The 21,568-nt window shown below is 42.0% G+C and overlaps 1 protein-coding gene and 1 long non-coding RNA gene across 5 annotated transcripts in view; one reads left to right on the forward strand and one right to left on the reverse strand.

Annotated features, from left to right (window-relative positions):
- RERE (arginine-glutamic acid dipeptide repeats) overlaps nucleotides 1-21,568 on the forward strand; it is a 337,601-nt gene that overhangs the window by 72,026 nt on the left and 244,007 nt on the right. The window contains exon 1 of one of the 4 annotated variants that reach the window (XM_084786702.1): nucleotides 15,259-15,391. The exons of the other annotated variants lie outside the window; for them this stretch is intronic. The gene's annotated coding sequence lies outside the window, so the exon portion shown is untranslated. Of the gene's footprint in view, nucleotides 1-15,258; nucleotides 15,392-21,568 lie in introns of those variants that run through there. 4 annotated transcript variants of the gene reach the window in all.
- LOC311600261 overlaps nucleotides 1-21,568 on the reverse strand; it is a 72,330-nt gene that overhangs the window by 19,638 nt on the left and 31,124 nt on the right. The gene's annotated exons all lie outside the window — the stretch shown is intronic.

The raw sequence follows: 21,568 nt of genomic DNA on the forward strand, positions 1-21,568 counted from the left end.
GTATTTGTGGAATTTGCTTTATTTTAGGCATTCTCAAAAAGAGTAATTTCATTGATTTGCATTGGAATTATTAGATTATTCATATACATTGAATTTAGCTAGTTAGAATTGACCTGTGTCATAGGAAAGCCCTTTCAGTTGGAGAAGTAGTTGCAGATGTGAGATCAGGTCACCAAAGCTTGTTGGCCTTGGTCTGGTTCCTCTCTTACACAGGAAGAGGTGGGTTTTGTTTGTTTGTTTGTTTTTTGTTTTGTTTTGTTTTGTTTTTTCGAAACAGGGTTTCTCTGTGTAGCACCTGAAGTGGTCTTAAGAACCTTGTATTAGCCAGGCATGGTGGCTAATGCCTTTAATCCCAGCACTCAGGAGGCAGAGGCAGAGGCAGGTGGATCACTGTGAGTTGGAGGCCAGCCTGGTCTACAAAGTGAGCCCAGGACAGCCAAGGCTACACAGAGAAAAAAACCTTGTCTTGAAAAACTGCTGCTGCCGCCGCCACCACAACAGCAAAAACAAAAAACAAAACCTTGTATTAAATGATACAGAAGAGATTTATTCTAAAACTAAGTCAAGAAAACAACTGGGTTGGGCCATGCTAAAAGGAGGAAATATCACTCTGCTCCAAAGTGTTCCCAACTAGAAATGGTTAAGCATGGAGAAGTTAGAAGGCAGTTCAGTGTTTTTTGTTTTTTGTTTTTTAAAGGGTGCAGAACTCATTTTATTTAATATGTATGCAGTGTTCTACACTTGCAGGCCAGAAGAGGGCATCATGTCACCATGTCACATTATAGATAGTTGTGAGCCCTCATGTGGTTGCTGGGAATTGAACTCAGGAAGAGCAGTCAATACTCTTAACCCCAGAGCCATCTCTACAGCCCCCCCCTCAGTTCAGTGGGGTTTTGTTTTGTTTTCCAAGACATAGTTTCTCTGTGTAGCCTTCTTCTTCCATGTCTGCTGGTCTGTTCAATCCTGCAGGGAAGCCCACCTGTGGGACAGCACACAGGCAACTGTGTTGTTCTCAGTTGTCTGAATGCAACAAACCACCCAAGTGCTACCTCCTAAGGCAGAGTTTGCAAAGCCATGCTTCTCCATGGTGACTCACTACTGTGCAAGAGATATTGTGATTTTTTTTTAAAATAGTATTTTAATTATTGAGCATTTCATAATGCTCACTTTTTAAATTTAAATTAAAAAAATTTTTTTTTTGAACAGCCTTGCCCTCAAACTCACATCAATCCACCTGCTTCTGCCTCCTCAGGACTGGGATTACAGGTGTGCACCACCATGCCCAAGCATTTCATAATATATGCATTATGGCTTGATAATTTTTATTTTCAATTCCTCCACATAACAACTCTTCATAAACAACAGTAAGTTACTAATCTCACTAATGGAACAAGTGAGGCCCTGGCTGACAGTTTTTATTTTCAATTTTTATATTTTCAGATAGGGTTTCTTTGTGAGGCCTGGTTGTTTTGGAACTCTGTAGACCAGGCTGGCCTCGAACTTAGAGATCTGCTTGCCTCTGCCTCCCAAGTGCTGGGATTGAGGGTATGTGCCACCACTGCCCAGCTGTTTTATTTTTTACCCTTTCTTTATTTACTTAGTGTGTGCCTGCATGTGGAAGGCAGGACAGCTTGCTGGAATTAGTTCTTTCCTTCCATCATGTGGGTTGGTGGTGGCAAGCATCTTTACTTGCTGAGCTAGCTTGTTGGCCCTTAATCAACTTGTTAATATCAGTTTGTAGTAGAGAATATGATTTTAATAGTACTAGATACTTAAAGTCTGTGAGTATTTTCTGTGGTGGGATCTTGGGGTCATGTCATTTTCCCATTCGGCTGGCCTGGTGTAGTGGGTGTTGTTGGTTATAATTTAGAGATAGAGATAAGGGGTGGGCCTACAGAGACTTGCTTAAGGCTGCCCACTTAGCAAATCCTAGTGCAGGGAGAGCTGTGCCCGACTTACTACTCTGAGCCCTTCACCACCAGGCTTAGTTGCTAATGAGTGGCTGCTTACTGTCAGGGCATCAAACTGGAGAGCATGATTTACCATTTAAACACTCCGAAAAATACAGAGATAAAATTAAATGACAGTTTTATCCTCTGCATTTAATTAAATGAATGAATTCAGATGACTGCCACATTGCTGAGCTCAGGTATACTAAACTCACATCTTTTGCTGTCTTGTGAGTGGTAGGCACTTCTTTCTGCCTTTTCTGTGCAGCCCGACCCCTCCCCTTTGCCACTCCTTAGAGTGGGAAAAGGAGGACTCCCTCAGCCTTCTAGAAACTTAAAAATAGTAAGAGAAAAGATTAGATTCTCATATAGCCCTTTTATTTTCTTAAGGTAATCTATAAAGTTCTAAATCTCAGAGCTTTAGAATCCAATCCTTTCCCTTCCCCCTTCCCCTTCCCCCTTCCTTCCCCCTTCTTCCTTCCTCCTTTTCCTTCCCCCTCCCCCTCCCCCTTTCTTCCCCCTTCCCCGTTCCCTCTTCCCCCCCTTCCCCCTCTTCTTCCCCCTTCTCCCCCCTTCCCTTCCCTTCCCTTTCCCCGTTCCCTTCTCTTCCCTTTCCCCCTTCCCCTTCCCCTCCCCTCCCCCTTCCTCCTCCCCTCCCCTCCCCTCCCCTCCCCTCCCCTCCCCTCCCCTCCCCTCCCCTCCCCTCCCCTCCCTGTCTTTCCTTACTTTTCTGGAGACTGGGTTCCTCTGTGTAGCCTTGTGGCTGTCCTGAACTCACTCTGTAGATCAGGCTGGCCTTGAACTCAGAGTTCTGCTTGCTTTTGCCTCCTTAGTTCTGGGATTAAAGGTGTGCACCACCTGATTTAGAATGTAGAATTTTAGGACTGTATGCGTGGCTCATTGTTTGCTAAGGTTAACTGTTCTTGTTGCTAGTCTCAGTTTCTCTGTACTTGGAGGACATAGACAAGATTGTACTATTGGTGAAAATCATGTTTCTCTCTTAGAGCATGTGCACACACTGTCTTATTATTTATTAACCATGCCTAGCAACTCTGTTCACTATTGACTCTGTAAATGAGAGACTTTGATTATAGGCTAGCTGGCTTTTCTTTTTTCTTTTTCTTTTGTACTGCTCTCTAGTAAATGAATTGTTTTAGTTTAAATTTTTGCCTCAAACCCTTTCCCATACTTAACTGACTTTTCATTCACCACTTGTGGTGCATGTCAGCATTCCCAGGGGCACTGAGTACACTCAGTTCAGGTGGCACAGTGTGTAACTTACTGGATTCCTTTGTAGCTTTTATACTAGCAGTTGTGTCCACCTGGTTACCTTCCAGTCCTCTAATGGAAATATACTACTATCTGTTTTTTTTTCCTATCAGAGTTTATACTCCTGGTGGTCATCATAACCTCATTTGTCTAAAGCCTAAGAGACTGACTGCAGCATGATAGGAGGCCAGTGTCTGTCCTGGTGCTAGTGTTACTTACCTCTGTCTAAGCCATGCAGTGCTTTTGAAGCATAACCTTTGAAGTGTGTTTCTGCATATCCCCCCCACCCCCCCACCCCAAGACAGAGACAGGGTTTCTCTGTGTAGCCTTGGTTGTCCTGGACTTGCTTTGTAGACCAGGCTGGCCTTGGACTCACAGTGATCTGCCTGCCTCTGCCTCCTGAGTGCTGGGATTAAAGGCGTGCGCCACTATGCCTGGCTTGTTTCTGCATCTTAATTTGCACATTTAGTTTGAGCAGACCAGAACTAAAGTAAAATTTATTTCATGAGAAACTGCAAAGCTTTAATTTAGACTTTAGAGTGAACTTGTGAAGTATAAGCAAACACAACTTACTAACACAGCAATAGCATTAAAATGTAGCAGTATTTTCAAAGCAAGTCATTGTGCTTTAGAATGCTCAGACTATTTTTGTTGACCGATATTAGCTTGCACTTTTAATATTCTCAAATTTTCTCTTTTATCCAATGTTTGTTCTCTCTCTGCCCCTCCCTACCTTTATTTCTGTGAGTGCGTATGTACACATATTATTCTCTTAAAATCTTTTAGCGGAGAATGGAACATAATTGGATAAACAAATGAGTAAACTTTGTTTAAAAGCATCTATGATACCAATAGCCATATATAGTGGCACACATATGTAATCTCAGCTCACAGGAGACAGAGACAGGAGTATCTGCAAATTTAATGCCTGCCTGGGTTACTTAACAAGACTCTGTTTCAACCAAACCAAACCAAACCAAAATTAATGTGAGTTCCTTGAAGCCAACCACGTGATGTGGTTGTTTTCCCGTAAAGTTTAGTATGTTTTAATGCTGTTACTTCCGAGGTGGATAGATCAATTGGTGATCAAGAGCACTGTCTGTTCTTCCAGAGGTCCTGAGTTCAGTTCCCTGCAATCACACCGCGGCTCACACCGTCTGTAATGGCATCTGATGCTCCCTTCTGTCTGATGCCCTCTTTTGCAATGAAGACATACATGCAGATAGAGAGTACTCCTGTACATAAAATAAATAAATCAATATTTTAAAAAACCTGTTACTTCCTTAGTAATATTTCTCATTTATGCCTGCTAAAGCTATAGTGGTTGTTAATATTACTTAGGTTTTTATTTTTCAGGGGGAGGACAAGAGGGATTATTAATCACAGAGAGCCCAAATGTCAATCGTCTTGTTTGCAGGTAGCAAAATATAGTTCAGCCTGCTTTGTGAATTAAAATAAATATATCAGACCAAGGACATCAGACTGCTCAATGGCTGAGTGCATCTCTGTTTGTTGGCTGGGTTGGCCTGTCTCTATCCTTTCCTGTACTTGTACTCCTACACACAACATTTGTGGGTGCTGGGGTCCACATATTTGTGTATCAGGCTCCTAACTGACTGACTCATAGCCTGAGCCTCTTAGAAAAATTGTCTTTATGTAGTTTTTGTTTTTCTTAAAAACAAGATTGTTGCTGGGCTTGGTGGCATACACCTGAACCCTAGCATTCAGGAAAGCAGAAGCAGGTGGATCTCTGTGAGTTCGAGGCCAGCCTACTCTGCAAAGTGAGTCCAGTGCTGCCAAGGCTACAAAGAAAAATCCTGTCTTGAAAATTTTTAGTTCTGGGCTGGAGAGATGGCTCAGGTTAAGAGCACCATCTGCTCTTTCCACAGGTCCCGAGTTCAATTCTCAGCAACCACATGGTGGCTCACGACCATCTGTAATGAGGGGTGGTACCTTCTTGTGGTGGGCAGGTGCACATATGGGCAGAAAATTGTATACATAATAAGTAAATCTTTAAAAAAGAAAAACACATGAACATGTGTGTGCACATACATACATAGTTACAATGTATATTAAAATATAAACATGTGTGTATATATATATATATAGTGTGTGTGTGTACGTACAGAAAACTCAGCCATATACATTTTACACAGTTTGGTGGCCTGTTCTTTTCCAGCTTGGTGGAAAAGACTTCCAGACTTCAGATGCAGGAGCTTGCCTCCCCAGCGACAGCAGAGCTTATTGAATGGTTCTGATTTTTCTATGGCACTTTTGTCTTCCTTCAGCCTTTGTTCTTCGCATTGTGCTTGGCTGCAGGGGAGAGAGGTGTATTTATTTTGCAGGGAGTAAGGACTTCCTTGTTTGAAAATAAAGCCTTGGGTAGCTGTGACCTTGCCATATGAACTAGGCTGGCCTTGAACTCACATAGTTGACTTGCTTCTGAGATGTCTTTGTTTTTTGCTCATATTTGAGTCAGTATGCCTGTCTGTGGAATCAAGCTTCTGGTACTGATCAGTGTCTTCTAGTTTCTGGAAGACATTATTAGCACAGCAAACACGGAACCAACAAGCTTCAGGAGCCGGTTAGGGTGAGTTGTTTCAAGTGATGCCTTTGGTCAGATAGCCTGTTAGACTTGTACTTTTGAACCTTAAGGAAAAGATAAGGCTGAGGAAATGCTAGTTATTCATGTACATTTCATTAAAAACAACAAAAGATTCGAATTCTCATAAAGCTTTCAAGTATAAGCATGTTTAATGCTTAAAACAAAACAAAACAAAAACAAAAAACAACCAAACAAACCTAACTATCACAGGACTCATTTATCATACTGGCTAGGTTTTCAGTAAGAGGAGGTCCGCTTCTGCCATGTGTCTGTTTGTTCAGCGTCTCCTACAACTGGAATGTCAGGACACTCCCGATAAGGGTCATCCATCGCTGGCCTGGAGAGATTGTAAAGGACGCCCTTGGCAGATGTTCCCTTTCATTCAGGACGTGGACGTGTTTTACACTACATTGTGCTCAGCTGGCTCTGAAGATGGGAGGGAGTGATCAGTGTTTGCTTTGCTGTTAGGGTTAATGAAAATGGTATAAACTCTAGAAGCCAGCCCGGGTATTCCTTTAGAGGAAACTGAATTTCCTGTGATTCAAATATCTTATCTTTTCCGGTCAGTTAAAATTAAACTCCCAGAATTGGTGTTCAGCTGGTGTCGTCATGACAGTCTGACCTCTCAATTTCTGCAAAGGCACAGACAGACAAAATAGCCGCCTCCTGCTGTTTACGCCAAGCACTCTTCTCACTCTGGTTTTGGACTTTGTTTTAATCAGTGTATCCTAGCTTGTTTCCGTACTTGGTTTGAGTTAGGCTAATCAGACATTTTCTATTGGGAAGTAAATTTTTTATGCAGAGAATTACTTGTTAATGCTCGCTGTGATATTGAACCTTATAAGTAGTAGTAGTCATTTAGTGTTTTGAAACTTTGTTTTTGTTTTTTGAAACAGGGTTTCTATGTGTAGCCTTGGCTGTCCTGGACTCTGTAAACCAGGCTGGCCTTGAAGTCAGTGAGATCCTCCTGCCTCTGCCTCCCTGAGTGCTGAGATTACAGGAGTGAGCCACCGTGGGTGCCTGGTGTTTTGAAACATTTAATAAGTATTTTTTCCAGACCGGTGGTGTTGGCTGCGCAAGCCTTTAATCCCAGCACTTGGGAGGCAGGGGCAGGCGGAACGATGTGAGTTCCGAGACCAGCCTGGACTACAAAGTGAGTCCAGGACAGCCAAGGCTACACAGAGAACCCCTGTCTCAAAAAAAAAAAAGTTATTTTTTTTCCCTAAGAAAGATGAAGGTGACTTTATTTTAAAAGAGTTTAGTTTATTAGAGGCGTAGCACTAAGGGAAAAAGAACCCCCCCCCCTCACAAATCAGAATAACAACAAAAAGGCAAAACAGTGTTTCCAGTTTGTATAATTTAGTTAATATTTTTGGTTCTTGGTATAGTGAGTAAGCTTTGCTGGATCCCCCCACTGAGACACATGAAGGGCTTCATTCTAAACATCTCAGTGAGGCCCGTGTCCCTGATATGTCCCCAGCCTCTCCTCAGCTGCCTCTTGCCTTTCATTTCTCCTTCACTGTACATTGAGACTGAAGTGAGTTTTAGAGTGAAAATGTCCTGAAGCCTTTAAAACACAAGCAGTTAGGAAGTCTGTCTAATGCGGCCTTAGGACTTTTCTTTGTGGGAGATGTACACTTTTGAATTCTGTGCTTCTTGCTTGACCTTTGGTCACATTTGCTTCTTTCTTCTTGTAAATAGATAAGGTGATAGCACTTTTAAACTGTGTTTTTTTTTTTCCTGGAAAATGTTTTAGTAATGTTGATACTTTTAAAAATTTCCCAAGGTAATACATTTAAAAGCTTAGTAAGAAATACTTTTTTTGTTTACTCTATGTAAAATATGGTTGGGACTATATTAGTATAAAACATAAAGGAATCCTTAATTAGTGCCTTAATGTTGTACTTGCATACTTATACTTTGATATCATTTCTAGTTAGTTTCCAAGCTTATGGAGCTGAGCTTGGTGATGAATAGCTCTCTAAATCCAGCTCTTCAGAGGCCACAGAGGACTGTTTTGACCTCAAATAGGGCTACCCAGCAAGGTCCCGTCTCCAAACACAAAGTGAGAAAATTTATTGTCTAGATTGCAGTAACGTTTATCTCATTTTAAATTTATTCACACGTTTATTTGCTTAATGCAAAATTAAATGTTAAAAATGATGGCATTGGGCTGGGCGGTCGTGGCGCACGCCTTTAGTCCCAGCACTTGGGAGGCAGAGGCAGGCGGATTGCTGTGAGTTCGAGGCCAGCCTGGTCTACAAAGTGAGTCCAGGACAGTCAAGGCTACACAGAGAAACCCTGTCTCGAAAACTCCCCCCCCCCCCCAAATGATGGCATTAAAGTACATTAACTTTAACTTCTTTATTGTGGCAGGCATGTTTCTGGTTCTATCTTGATATAATTATTACCAGTGAACTTGATTTAATGCTTTACATTTCTGCTCTTCAGCACCTTTACCTACCAAGGAGAGTGTGTGAACAAATTATTACATGTTGCATGTATGGAACAGATAGGGTAAAGGAATGCTCAGGTCACTAGGAAGGTTCTTTGAGAATTGATGCTACCTGCTGCCTGACCTTTCTTCCAAATGTGTAGGGGAGAGCTGCTGTCCGAATAGAGTAATGAGAACCATCCAAAAGAAGCATTTTTATATTTAATTTATTAATATTATTATTATTAATTGTTATTTTTGAAACATAGTGTCTCATATATTTCTAGGTTAAATTGGAGGACTTAATATGGAAATAACAATAAGCCAGTTAATTTTACATGCACTTTAGGATATAAATAATAATTTTCTTAAAATTTTTTTTTGAAAGTCATTTGTTCGTCTTTTTTCTGTGTAGCCTTGGCTGTCCTGGAACTCAGTCTGGCCTTGAACTCAGAGACCCACCTGCTCTGCCTCACAAATACTCGGAATAAAAATGAGTGCCACCATGTTTGATCAAGGAATTTTTTTTTTAAAGGAAGACTGTGCTATTATCACTTAGAGCTAGGATAGCAGGAACTCAGTACCTTGTTGGGGTGACTAGAACCTATATCCCCTGCCTCTGGGCTGGAAGGTTCAAGGCAGAGGGCAGGGTATGCTAGCCGCGCACTGCAGCAGGTAGGGGCCGAGTGATGCTGGGAGGCCAGACCCACTTTGGTATGGTCTGAAACACAACACGTATTTTTTAAAAACTAATTTTTTTGGGCAGAGGGTTTGGGGACAGGGTTTTTCTGTGAATGCCTGGCTGTCCTGGGCCTCAACCAGGCTGCCTTTGCCTCGTGAGTGCTGGGATTAAAAGCATGGACCACCATCACCTAGCAGTTTAATAAGTTTTATTTCATAAATAAAATTTCACAAATTTAATAAGTTTAATTTCACAAAATGAATACAAATTTTCTAGGTTAAAAAAAAAAAAAGGAGTCATGGGGCTGGAGATGGCTTGGCGATTATGAACACTTGCTGTTCTTGAAAAGGACCTGGTGAACATGGTGTGTGGAGGTGGTGTGGAGCTCCTGTTTGATGGATTAAGAAAATTTCAGGTTACCTTGCCTGGGAAAGAAGGACCTTGGGACACGTTTTTAACAAAACAACAACAACAACAACACCAAAAAACCAACACACACACACACACACACAAAGAAAGAAAGAAAAGAAAAAGGCCTGGGCCAATTCTAGTACCTATGTCAGCTAGCTCAGAACTGCTGGGCCTCAGGGCAGCCTGGCCCCTGCCCTCCATGACACACATAGACTTATACACATAGGTACTTAAGTGTTAACATTTAAAAGCAATATCAGAATCTAGGAAAATATTAGTTAACTAATTAATCAGCTAACTGATGTTCAGACAGGTCTCACCTTGAACTTGGCAGAGTTCCTCCTGCCTCTTCCTTCAAAGTGTTGGGACTACAGACATGCTACCATTCCTGGCTCCTTTATTTTTCCTTTTATTCATTTTTAAAGTTAGCACTTTTTGTTTGTTTTTTCAGGAGAGGGTTTCTCTGTGTAGCCTTGACTGTCCTGGACTCGCTTTGTAGACCAGGCTGGCCTTGAACCCACAGCAATCCGCCTGCCTCTACCTCCAGAGTGCTGGGAGGTATGTGCCACCACACCTGGCTCTAAAGTTAGCACTCTTAAGTCTTTTTTTTTTTTTTTTGGAGGGGGTGGGGAGCAAGATGTAGCCATGGTTGTCCTGGAACTTGCTATGTACTCAGGCTGTCCTGGAACTCAGTCCTGTGCTGAAATTAAAGGCCTATGCTACCATAAGCGGCAATAAGTCCATATTCTACATAGTAATATAAAACAAGAGTCTCCTTACTTAATGGCACTTAGAGAATTGATTTGATTACTATACTTGACTTGGATATTTCATTTCTCTTAAGTTTTTATGACAGGATTTCACAAAGTCCAAGTTAGCCTTGATCTTGTGGTCCTCTTGTCTCCATCTTCCACATGCTGGGATAACAGACATTCACCACCTTCAGTGGTGGTGGTGGTGGTGGTGGTGGTGGTGGTGGTGGTGGTGGTGGTTTTTGATGTTGTTAGGACCACTTTAAAAAAAGATTTATTTATTCTGTACAGTGTTCTGCCTTCCTGTACACCTGCATACCAGAAGAGGGCACCAGATCTCATTATAGATGGCTGTGAGCCACCATGTGGTTGCTGGGAATTGAATCTTTGGAAGAACAGCCAGTGTGCTTAACCTCTGAGCCATCTCTCTAGCTCCCATATTAGGACCATTGTTTAAAGTGTCACATTAAAAAGTCTAACCTTCTTTCTTTCTTCTGTAGTCTTGAGGAATAGTAGCCAAAGCTTCTATCTTTCTAAGCTGCAGAGGCAGAGTGTGGGGAGGGTAGACACAGAGCAATAGTTTGAGGTTGAGGGTCTTTAATAACATGGGCCTTATTTAGCTATTGACAAAGTGTGCTTCATATTTTCTGTGGGTAGTTCCTGGTCATAGCTTTAAAGTTAGTTTAGTAGACATTGGATTTAATTATAACTGCTGGGATAAAGTCAGATGTCAGCTCACTTGGCTGCATGCTGAGGCCTGTAGAAATGGAATGCTTTGCTTTTAACTGTATCTGTTGTCTCTCTCATTATCTTAATGGTATTCAACCTGACAGGGTTGTTTTGATTAAGTGAAGGTTGTTAGGAAACCAGGAGCTGGACTTCGTGTGGAATGGAGCTTAGGGCAAAAGGAAGTGATACCTCATGTGGCCAGGAAGAGATTCTGTAGGAACCAAGTGTTGCCATGTGCAATACATGGATGTACTTTTACGGTGAGGCTGGGCGTATCTACATTGCTTTATCTACTCCATGCAGTGATCTCTTCATGTGCAAAAACACCTGAAAACTGTGTGTAGTTTGTGATGTTTACTTTTATTTCTCTCTGCAGATGCCTTGATTACAAACTAATATCCATTAGGTTAAAGGCAAAATCTTTGCTATAAGCGGTGGGGAGGTATGTTTGGAATGGTCTGTGACCACTACTGGGAGCTCTTCCTCAGGAAAAATAGAGGAAAAATGATGAAAGTTAAGATTATTACACTCGTCTTTCTTTGAGCAGAATTTGTAATACATTCATATTCAGAGAAACTTTGAAGACTGAATAGTGTACAAAGTGCTTTAAAATTTTTTTGTCTTTATTTTTTGTTTTTTTTTTGTTTTGTTTTTTTGTTTTTTTTCAGACAGGGTTTCTCTGTGCAGCCTTGGCTGTCCTGGACTCACTTTGTAGGCCAGGCTGGCCTCGAACTCACAGCGATCCGCCTGCCTCTGCCTCCCGAGTGCTGGGATTAAAGGCGTGCGCCACCACGCCCCGCTAAAGATTTATTTATTTAATCAGTATTCTGCCTGCATGTAAGCCAGCAGGCCAGAAGAGGGCACCAGATCTCATTATAGATGCTTGTGAGCCACCATGTGGTTGCTAGGAATTGAACTCAGGACCTTTGGAAGAACAGGCAGTGCTCTTAACCTCTGAGCCATCTCTCCAGCTCTCTAAAATTGTTTAAATTCTGTTTACATTACTCAGTGTGGGTACCTATTACTTAAATGTTAGCAGTAGGAAGAGCTGGGTTTAAATTAACAAATGCTGCCTTCTGGACCTTGTTAACTCTTTGTTTTTGGCCCAGAATTTACAATGTAGACTAGATTTCCTGCCTGCCTTTGCCTTTCTAGTTCTGGTGTTAAAATCATGTGCCACCACACCTAGCTCTAGCTTGTCATTAACTTGTCATTAACAAAACAAAACAAAATCCAAAAAACAACAAAAACAAAAAACCCCAAAACACCATGCAGCTTGCAAATAGGACCCTCGTTTGTTTGGTCTCAAGGTTTATATCAATCACTTTAAGAACAATGTTCACATCTTTATAATATGGATAGAAAAATCTTGCTTTTCATTGGGTTTTCCCTCCTAACATTTCACTCCTGTGTGTGCATACATTTGTACCCGTGTGATGGTCAGAAGACAGCTGGGCGAACTAGTTCTATTTGTTAGTCTACTTTGTCAGCCCCAAGTGTTGCACTCAGGTTGTCAGCCATTGGGCTGTCTCACCAGCATCTTGATTAGATTTTTACAGGCTGAGATTTTTACAGTATTTCTTTGTGAAGGAGGCATCTGGGAGGTTGTTTTTCCTAAAGTGGATGAAGCACTGTATGCTGATGGTAGGAATTCTGACGCCTGGGGAAATGCAAAGACTGGTGTAACTGGAGGTCATGCTCTGGGTGTGGGTGGATGAGGAAAGGCTGTGAAAGAAGGGCTAAAGATTTCTATCGTTAAGTTCTGTAAAGGACCAGTGACTCAGGGAGTTAAGGTACTTGCTGCCAAACCTGATGACCTAAGCTTCACCCTCAAGACCCACATGCATGTGCCCATGTAGTGAACATTTAAAATAGTGTGCTATCAAAGCATTTAGAACTCTAGTGGGTCCTGTAGTCTGAGCTCAGAATATAACAGTTCAGCTATTCTTGTTAGTGTTTTCCAGTTCCCTGTGAACCAGCCGTTCCAGACAGCGGGTCTGTCAGGAAAGCTTTGTTTGCTCCTCACCACATACTTGGTGCTAAGCATACAGATGTCTGTTGTGAATATTTGATTTATGGGCAGTGGCTCTTATTTTCTCATTTTGTGTATTCTCTTAAGTTTTTTTTGTTGTTGTTGTTGTTTTTGTTTTTCACAAAGAAGCTTAATCTCATTGGTCTCTGTGGATGGGAGTTATGGGGAACAAATCCTCTATAGGCTTTGCTATGTGTCTGAATTTATCTGACTAGAAAATTGTAAGTGTCTTATCTAACTAAGTACAGGAGTATCTTTTGTAGGTAGGCTTTGGCATCAATTGATCTCGGGCATACATGGAGATTACTCAAAACCACTTAGTTTTGAAGACGATTTCCAGGCCTTAGGATGGTTTCACTGAGCAGTGGTGTCTAGTGGAGCTTGTGGCAGAGGTAGATTCCACTGTAGAGGACTTCTGTTTGTGTTGACCAGGGCCTTGCCGGGAGGGGGGAGGGCGTTATGCTTCATCAGCCCAAGAATGACTTCAGGTGTATGTGGCAAGGAGATCATCTCTTTTATTTTGTGTGTATGTCTGTGCATCATTTGCATGTAATCCCCTGGGACTGGAGCTGCCATGTGGGTGCTGGGGACCAAACCCAGGTCCTCAGCAAGAGCAGTTAGTTCTCTTCACTGTTGAGCCATTTCTCCAGTCCCAAAGATGGGCTTTCAGTTTGCATGTCAGCTTGATTATTTTTGCCAGTAAGGCAGGACCCCTGGGTTCTAACATTACTTTCCTTCTATTTTGTTTAGACAGTTTGAAAAAAAAAAAGGATCACGTTAATCTTGTCTAAATTTCTCTGCCTATGACAATATCCAGTAAATCAGAAAATTTATTCTACCTTCAAGAGTTGAAATGACATGTACGAAACCATTTGAGAAAACTTGCCTGAAGGTGAAAGACACAGGACTGAGGACACCAGAAGGGGTCCTTTAGATGTTGAGCATGGGACTTTGTAACTTGGGCCAATAGCTAGTTTAGTGCTTTAATATTCTCCTGTGAGTTCTTAAAGGTTCCTAGAATAGAATGTTTTATTTAAAAGGACCAAATACTCTTTGCTGTTACTACTAAGAAGAACATGGTATAAATGTAGCTCAACTTAATTTTAATAAAACTTAGCAAGTTATTTTGACCAGACTTCATTGGGAGGTGGGGAAGAATGTGAAATTATCAGTTGATAACACTCTTCTGATGAACATACAAAACTAGCCATGATGGCGCACACCTTTAATCCCAGTACTTGGGAGGCAAAGGCAGGTGGATTGCTGTGAATTCGAGGCCAGCCTGGTCTACAAAGTGAGTCCAAGACAGCCAGGACTATTACAGAGAAACCTATCTGGAAAAACAAACTACTTCTTCTTCTTCTTCTTCTTCTTCTTCTTCTTCTTCTTCTTCTTCTTCTTCTTCTTCTTCTTCTTCTTCTTCTTCTTCTTCCTCTTCTTCTTCTTCTTCTTCTCCTCCTCCTCCTCCTCCTCCTCCTCCTCCTCCTCCTCCTCCTTCCTTTGTTAATGGTGAAGCCTGGAATCTAGTTGATGAGTTGCATGTTTATTTAAAGCCACACGACAAGGAAAGCACATTTTATTGACCTTATTAGGTGAATTTCAGGCAAGCCCAGCTTAACCTACATCTTCTGTAGCAGCAGATCTATTTTCTATTTTTTGGACACAGTTAGGAGAGATTTAATCAAGTCACTTAGAGAAATTCTTAAGTAATAATGAAAATTGGGGTCAGAAATGTTTGACACCAAACAGTGCTGCTCTCCTGTGGTCTTTGAAAGCAAGTGTTTGGCTGTTGTGCAACTTGGTTGGGTTATATACATTTGTTAGATGCTACAGACTGTTTAGTATTAGTATTCCATGCTGAAACAGAAGCTCTCTAGGATGTGTGAACCTGCTAATCACAATCGGGATGTGCTGCCTCTTTAATATCTTGCTTGCAGATGCATTTTCTAGCTGACCACGCTATTAAGAGCTGCCATCAATCAGGCAGGCTCGCAGTTCCGGCTTTTGGCAACGCTGGAAGGATTGGGGGAACTTGAGGGTGGTAGGACAAGGACGGAGCTAAAATTGTGGCGGGCATTGTGTGTGCTAGTCCCTTGGTGGCGGCCTGGGCGCGTGTGGAGCCCGCCTTGTTCCAGCCCGGGTTTTGCTGGCCGCCGTCGCGCACAGGCTGCTCTTTCTCTTTCTCTCTGTCTTTCTCTCTTTCTCCCTCCAGTCTGGGTCACAGGCACGTGGCAGTGCTGGCCAGGCCGCCGGGGCCGAGGGAGTTCGGGCGAGCGCTGTGGCCGTGGGCCCAGTGCATCAGCAGCCGAGGGCTAGCGCCTGCAGCAGCCTGGGCCCACCCGGCGGCAGTCTTCCTTTTGTTTGGAGGTGCAATTCACCGCCCAACCCTGCCCGCCTCCTTGGCTCCGCCCGCCAGGCTTTTGCCCTGGAGTTTGCGGGACCCTGTGCCCCAGGAGGAGGAGGAGGAGGAGGAGGAGGAGGAGGAGGAGGAGAAGAAGAAGAAGAAGGAGCACTAGCCAGCCTTGCAGGCAAGTAGCTGATGGCCCTGTGCAGCTGCGAGGGGTTGTAAACTGGACAAGTGCTGTGTGGGCTCCTGGAGGTGGTAGTTGAGAGGTGAACTGGTGAGGTCCCATAACATTCCAGTGGAATTTGTTTCTTAATGTTTTGTTAGTCCACAGCACTGGAAATTTCAAGTAAGTAAACTGAAAAGTGAACATCTTTGGTGCAGAGAAAATACAGTTTTATAATATTTGTTGGGTATGTTTGTTTTTCCTTCTGAAACTAAAGCCCGTTTGATGATGAGCAACATGTAATTCAAACGTAGCTACTTGATCTGAAACTCCACTTCTTACTGGGGAGTAAATATAAGTTGAAAAAGTAAAATGAATTCAATGGATTTGTTAATAAAGAAATTCTGGTCACCTGTGATTTCCTCCTTGGCCAAAATAACTGAAGTACAGGCTTCATGTTGACATTGATTACATTTAGTTTAAATTGCCGGTGTGTGTGTGTGTGTGTGTGTGTGTGTGTGTGTGTGTGTGTGTGTGTGTTGGTTTCCCCACCACTTTCTTGTTTACTCAGATGTTCGATGCTGCTATGAGACCTGCTTAACCACTTTCTGTTTGCTGAGAAAAATGCCTGTAATACACACTACTTTGTTGTGCTCTCAGTCTTGAAAAGTTTCCTGGCACACATGCGCACTGACTCCATGGGGGCATTGTTTGGCTGGAGGCCTCTCAGCCATATGGGCAATCTAAGAAATGGTATGTGAACGAACATGAGGGTCAATGTGATTATATTTTCCCTTTGAAATTGTGTTTCTGTATGGTTTCAAGATAGAGGCATTTGAGGAGAAGCTTCAAACATAGTTGACAAAGACCTTAAACTCTGCCAAAGTGTAGCATTGAGTTGTTGTTCCTTTTTCTCAGGCAACTCCAAATTTAAAGTAGACATGATTTAAGACTTTTCTTACACATGGGAACAATATCCCATCAATTTTGTGGGCAATTATTTCCAGAAGCATATATAGCTCTTCATTTTTAGGCATGTAGACTCAGGCCGGAAAAGACCATTGTTTTTCTGAATGTTTACATTGCCCAGGAAATAACAGGAGGCAGGTGTGCAGGTGCACACCAATGACTCCACAGTGGTATGGGGTCTTAGTTAGGAGCCTTGTTTGCTTTTGCCAACTCTGTAATTTAGTATTGTTGAAACTATTTTATAAAGATCTCTGGGACCAGTGGATGATGCTTTTCAGTCCAGAGCTCGTTGTACTCTGGCAGGCACTCATGTTTGGCAGGCTGCTTTTGAAATGCTATTTGATCTCCTTGCATGATAAAATTGAGTAAGATTACACTTTTCCCCTCCCCTTGGCTTTTGAAAGTGATACATCAATGAGACCCGTTCAATAACATATTTAAAGATTTAACCCATGTTCATTCACCCTAAGGTTTCCAGAAAAGGGCCTCTTAGATTTTTACCTTATTCTTTGGCTTGGCATTTATGAATTGAGACAAGAGCTGATGTAATGCGACTCTCTGTCCTTTGTGTAGTGTTTTTATAGTCCATAGGGCCATGCTCTAGTCTGTACAGTTGTGATAATTTCTGAAACGCTCTTGAGTGTCTGCATGTGTGTGTGGGGGTTGGGGGAGGAGAGGAGGAAGCAGGGAGAGGGAACACGTAGGCACCTTAAGCTGTGTGCTGATTTGCTTTCCACATTATAGGTCAGAGCAGGGACGAGTGTGGTGGTGAACCATGGCAACTTGTCAGAAGGGTTCTCCAAATTGCCTGTGTATCATGCAGACCAGCTTTTCATTTTAATTAGTGCAACTGTGTACAGCTGTTAGGTCAGAGGCACTGGCTGCTCGTGCAGGGTAGACTTATCTTACTTAGAGGTTTTGTGAATTGCCTGGCTGCTTCTCAATCCCTCGCTCATTGCCACTGGGATTGATTTTTCAGCAAATGATAGAACAAAACAAGCTTTTGTTTATTCATGTAGTAGTTTACTTGTAAGCAATTTATTTTAGGTTTTGAGGAAATTGGTAAACATTATTAATAAGTATTATATTTACCATGATTTCCCAAGGTCAGAAGGTTTTTGCTTGCTATTGTGTAGTTCAAGAAGCCAGTGGGAACATGATTTTATAATGGGAAGTCACTATATTGTTTAAAAAAGAGGGAGGAAGAGAGTCATTGTTCTCTAGTCTGGTGTTACTTTATGAAACTCAAACAAATGTTGGTGCGAGTGGCATTATCTAGAGTGTTTCCTCTTTGTCTTTAATCTCTTCTCACACTGTACCAAAGGCACTGAGAAGAGACGTTGACCAATGCTTTTGCCTGGGCTGGGTGAGTAACAGAAGGCTTTAGAAAGGTTTCTGTTGAGAGGCATGTGCTCACTAGCATAAATTTTAAAATGTGCTACTTGTGCCAAGTTATTAGAAAGTATTTAATGAAGATTGAATAGACATAAATCTTAGGCTATAGGCCCATGATGAAGCCAGACTTCGAAGGTTGAGGAACAGATTGTAATTAGAATGGCCCCTTTCTCTGCCTGGGATTTTTTAAAAAAATATATTTTATTAATTTATTCATATTACATCTAAATTGTTATGTTTGTTGTTTGTTTTAACTGTTTTCTTCCTTGTGAAAAGATAGGATTATGTAGCACTGTTATCATGGGCTTCTAAGATCTTTGGGAGCAGTAGCCACAGAAGCAAACCTGACAGGCATGTGCTTATAAATAAAGGCAGTGTGGGATCCTCATGCTGTAGAGTAGTTTTGGGACTGCTGTGGGCCATGGAAAAGATGAACTCAGATAGACATTCTTTTTAAATGATCAGAGGACTGAATTCTTAAAATAACTGGGTGAAAAAATAAAGTATACTTTCTAGAAAACCTTACAATGTATCTGATTGCAGAGAATTGAAAAGACTTATATTGGCAGCAGGAGACTGCTGAGTTAAGATGGAAACAGAAGTAAAGGAGTATGCTAGGTCCAAGCTGAGTCGAGCATCTCACAAGTCCTGCTACTGATTGTTACTACTGATGCAGGTTTTTGAATGTAAACGTTAGTGGTGAGTGCAGCCTTAGGCTTGTCCTTTAAAGTACAGTATCTGTGACATAGGTGACAGATTCATTCATATTTGTAATGAAAAACATTAAAGCAGTAACGCTGACATTTAATAATCAGAAGAGCCAACAGAATCCTACTCAGTTTCAATATGGGAAAACAGTGAGTCTACCTAAAGGCTGTGTTTTGTGTCTTAGTCTGTTGCTGCAGATACCACAAGTTGAATGATTTATTTTCTTTTTCTAAGATTTAATGCATATAGGCATTTTGCTCGTATTTGTCAGGATACTGTTTGTGTGCCTGGAGCCTACAGAGGCCAGAAGAGGGCATTGGATCCTTTGGTACTGGAGTTAGAGATGGGGGCTGCGAGTGGGAAATGAACCCAAGGCCTCTTGAAGAAGAGCCAGTGCTCTTAATCAGTGAACCCTCAGTCCAGTTTCAGTTAATTTTTAATTAACTATTACTAGTTTTCTTTTCTTTTGTTTTTGTTTTTGTTTTTTTCAAGACAGGGTCTCTCTGTGTAGCCTTGGCTGTCCTGGATTCACTTTGTAGACCAGGGAGCCTGGAACTCACAGCAATCCACCTGCCTCTGCCTCCCGAGTGCTGAGATTAAAGGCGTGAGCTACCATGTCCGGCCTGTTACTAGTTTTGAGACAGTTTCATAAAGTGCAGGCTGACTCAGAATTCCTGATCTGCCACCTCCAGGGGCTGCCATTAGAGGTGTGTTGTGGTGTGTGGCTTTGACTGGGTAACTAAGAACCATTAGAAGTTTATTTGGCTCATAGTCCCTGTGACATCATTGCTTTGTAGCTGAAGTCCAAAGGGCTGGAAAACAAAGGAGAATGAGCAGGAGTGGGCGGCTCTCAGAGCAGCAGCTTGTCCCACGTCAGTCCATTCATGCATAACCCCGCTACCGCCTGCCAGGCTCTGCCAGCGCGGCAGCATTGGGAGTAACATGTTCAAACCATGGCACTCCAGGAGTGCTCAGGACAAGCCTGGCACTTACTGCCTAGTGCAGTGAGTACTGTGAAGATGTGCTAGCAATGCACACAACACAAGTCGTGACCACTTACACTGCAGCGGAGAGGAAGAAAAGAGAGCAAAATAATTCATGACCATGAGTAGATGACCTGGCTGGTAATGGTGGCTTATAGTTGTAATTTCAGTATCTGGGAGGCGAGGAAGGAGCATTCTAAGAAGTTTGAGGCTAGTCTGTGCTACAAAGCAAGATCCAGGCTATCCTATGTTAGAGAGTTAAGAGCCTGTTTCAGCAACAAAACCAAATCAACAAACAACAAAAACACAGTTAACCCATGGACATGTCAGTGTCTTGTTTCGAACTATAACACAAGTTAAACATTATTTCTTAAATGATTTGGTTTTTCTTGTGTGATAAAAATGCATTTCTCATATCAATGGAAGGATTTCTTAGCTACTGTTAATACATTTTGGCTCATCTCTCAAATACAGGAAGAGGAAGAGAATATTTAGGAAGAAAAGAATAAAAACAATCACCTCCCCCCCTCCCCCCCCAAAAAAAGGGCATTTTAGGCATTAAATTTTAATCATCTAGAACTGGAAAGGGAATGTTTGATTCACGGCCTGTTTATGCAAGGAAGTATGCAGGCACTTAAAATCATTATAACTGGGGCTGGTGAGATGGCTCATTGGGAGCAGTATTTGCTATACAAGCATGAAGACCTGAGTTCAAGCCCTGGCACCCACATAAAAGCTGAGCGCATGCGTATAGCCCATAACCATGACACTGGGAAGCCAGAGACGGGAAGAACCTAAGGGCTTGCCTACCTCCCCGTAGAGCAGAAGTGCTTGTTGCCTTTCTCTAGACAATAGGATCCTTGATAATTCCATTTTCTTTGTGTTGTTCTTTCTTTATATGAATTTTTTAGTCCTTGTAGGCATAAGATAGATCCAAATCAAAGCTGGCAAACTGAGGCATCAAGACATCGAACACTTTGGCCAGGATCCCAAGTGCAGTTTACATCTCCTCTGTCCTTTTTAAACATTACATGTAATGTATTATCAATTAGCTTTATTCAGTGGCTATTTGTATGTGCATGTAACACCACTTGTGGGGGTCAGAGGATAACTTATGGATGTTTAGTTCTCACCTTCCATCTAATAGGTCCTGGGGATTGAACTTAGATTGGTCCCGAGCTGTCCCTCTGGTGTCCCTCATCTTCACCTGGCCATTTCTCTGGTCAATCAGCTTTGTTTGTTCGTGCCTCAAAGACCTTATGATCAGTCATTCTTGAGTCCTGTGTTTATGCACACTTTGATTACAGCATTTTTATTGTTGTAAAATGCAAAGAGGACTTGTAGATATTACAGTTTCTCCTTCTCTACTCCTTCCTTATTCTCTTTGTTTGCAGGTATGAAATTGTCGGCTTCTAATGTTTCATTGAAAGTTCAATCGATGAGACAATTAGGCAAATTAGGTTTCCCTTCAATACGTGAGATTGAAGAAAATCAGATAACATTTACATAAAATATTAAAAAACATTCCTTCAAGTAGGACATGGATAGTTCTTTACAAATCCTCATCCTTTAAAAATTTTTTTTATTTGTAAGCCAGGGATGGTGGCACATGCCTTTAAGTGAATCCCAGCATTCAAGGAGGCAGAGTCAGGCAGATCTCTGTGAGTTCAAGGTCAGTCTGGTCTACAAAGCTAGTCTAGGACAATTAGGGCTACACAGAGAAATCTTGTCTCGAAAAACCATTAAAAAAAAAATTTACTTGTGTGTGTCACACATGTCACAGAGCACGAGTGGAGCTCAGAGAACAATATTCAGGAGCCCTCTCTGTGGGTCTCAGAGATGAGTCATCATGGTTGGTGGCAGGCACCTTCACCTGCTGAGCCGTGTTGCTGGCCCATGTATCTCCATCTGGATGGCCAGTGAACAAAATGTGGAAGTGGGAGGTTGGACATGAGAGCAGGAACAAAAGGACAGCAAGAGAGACTGCTGCTTAGTACTGCAGAAGGGTCTGTAGGATTTCATGATGGTTATATGTCAGCTGGGGTTGGGTTTGAGGGGTAAAATGAGGCAATGGCTATAAGTTACTATAGAAAGAACATTTTAATTTTAACAATAATTTTAAGTTCTGTGTATCTATTTT

This window comes from Acomys minous (genome assembly GCF_964271855.1).
Source record: "Acomys minous genome assembly, chromosome: 6".
Classification (NCBI taxonomy): Eukaryota; Metazoa; Chordata; class Mammalia; order Rodentia; family Muridae; genus Acomys; species Acomys minous.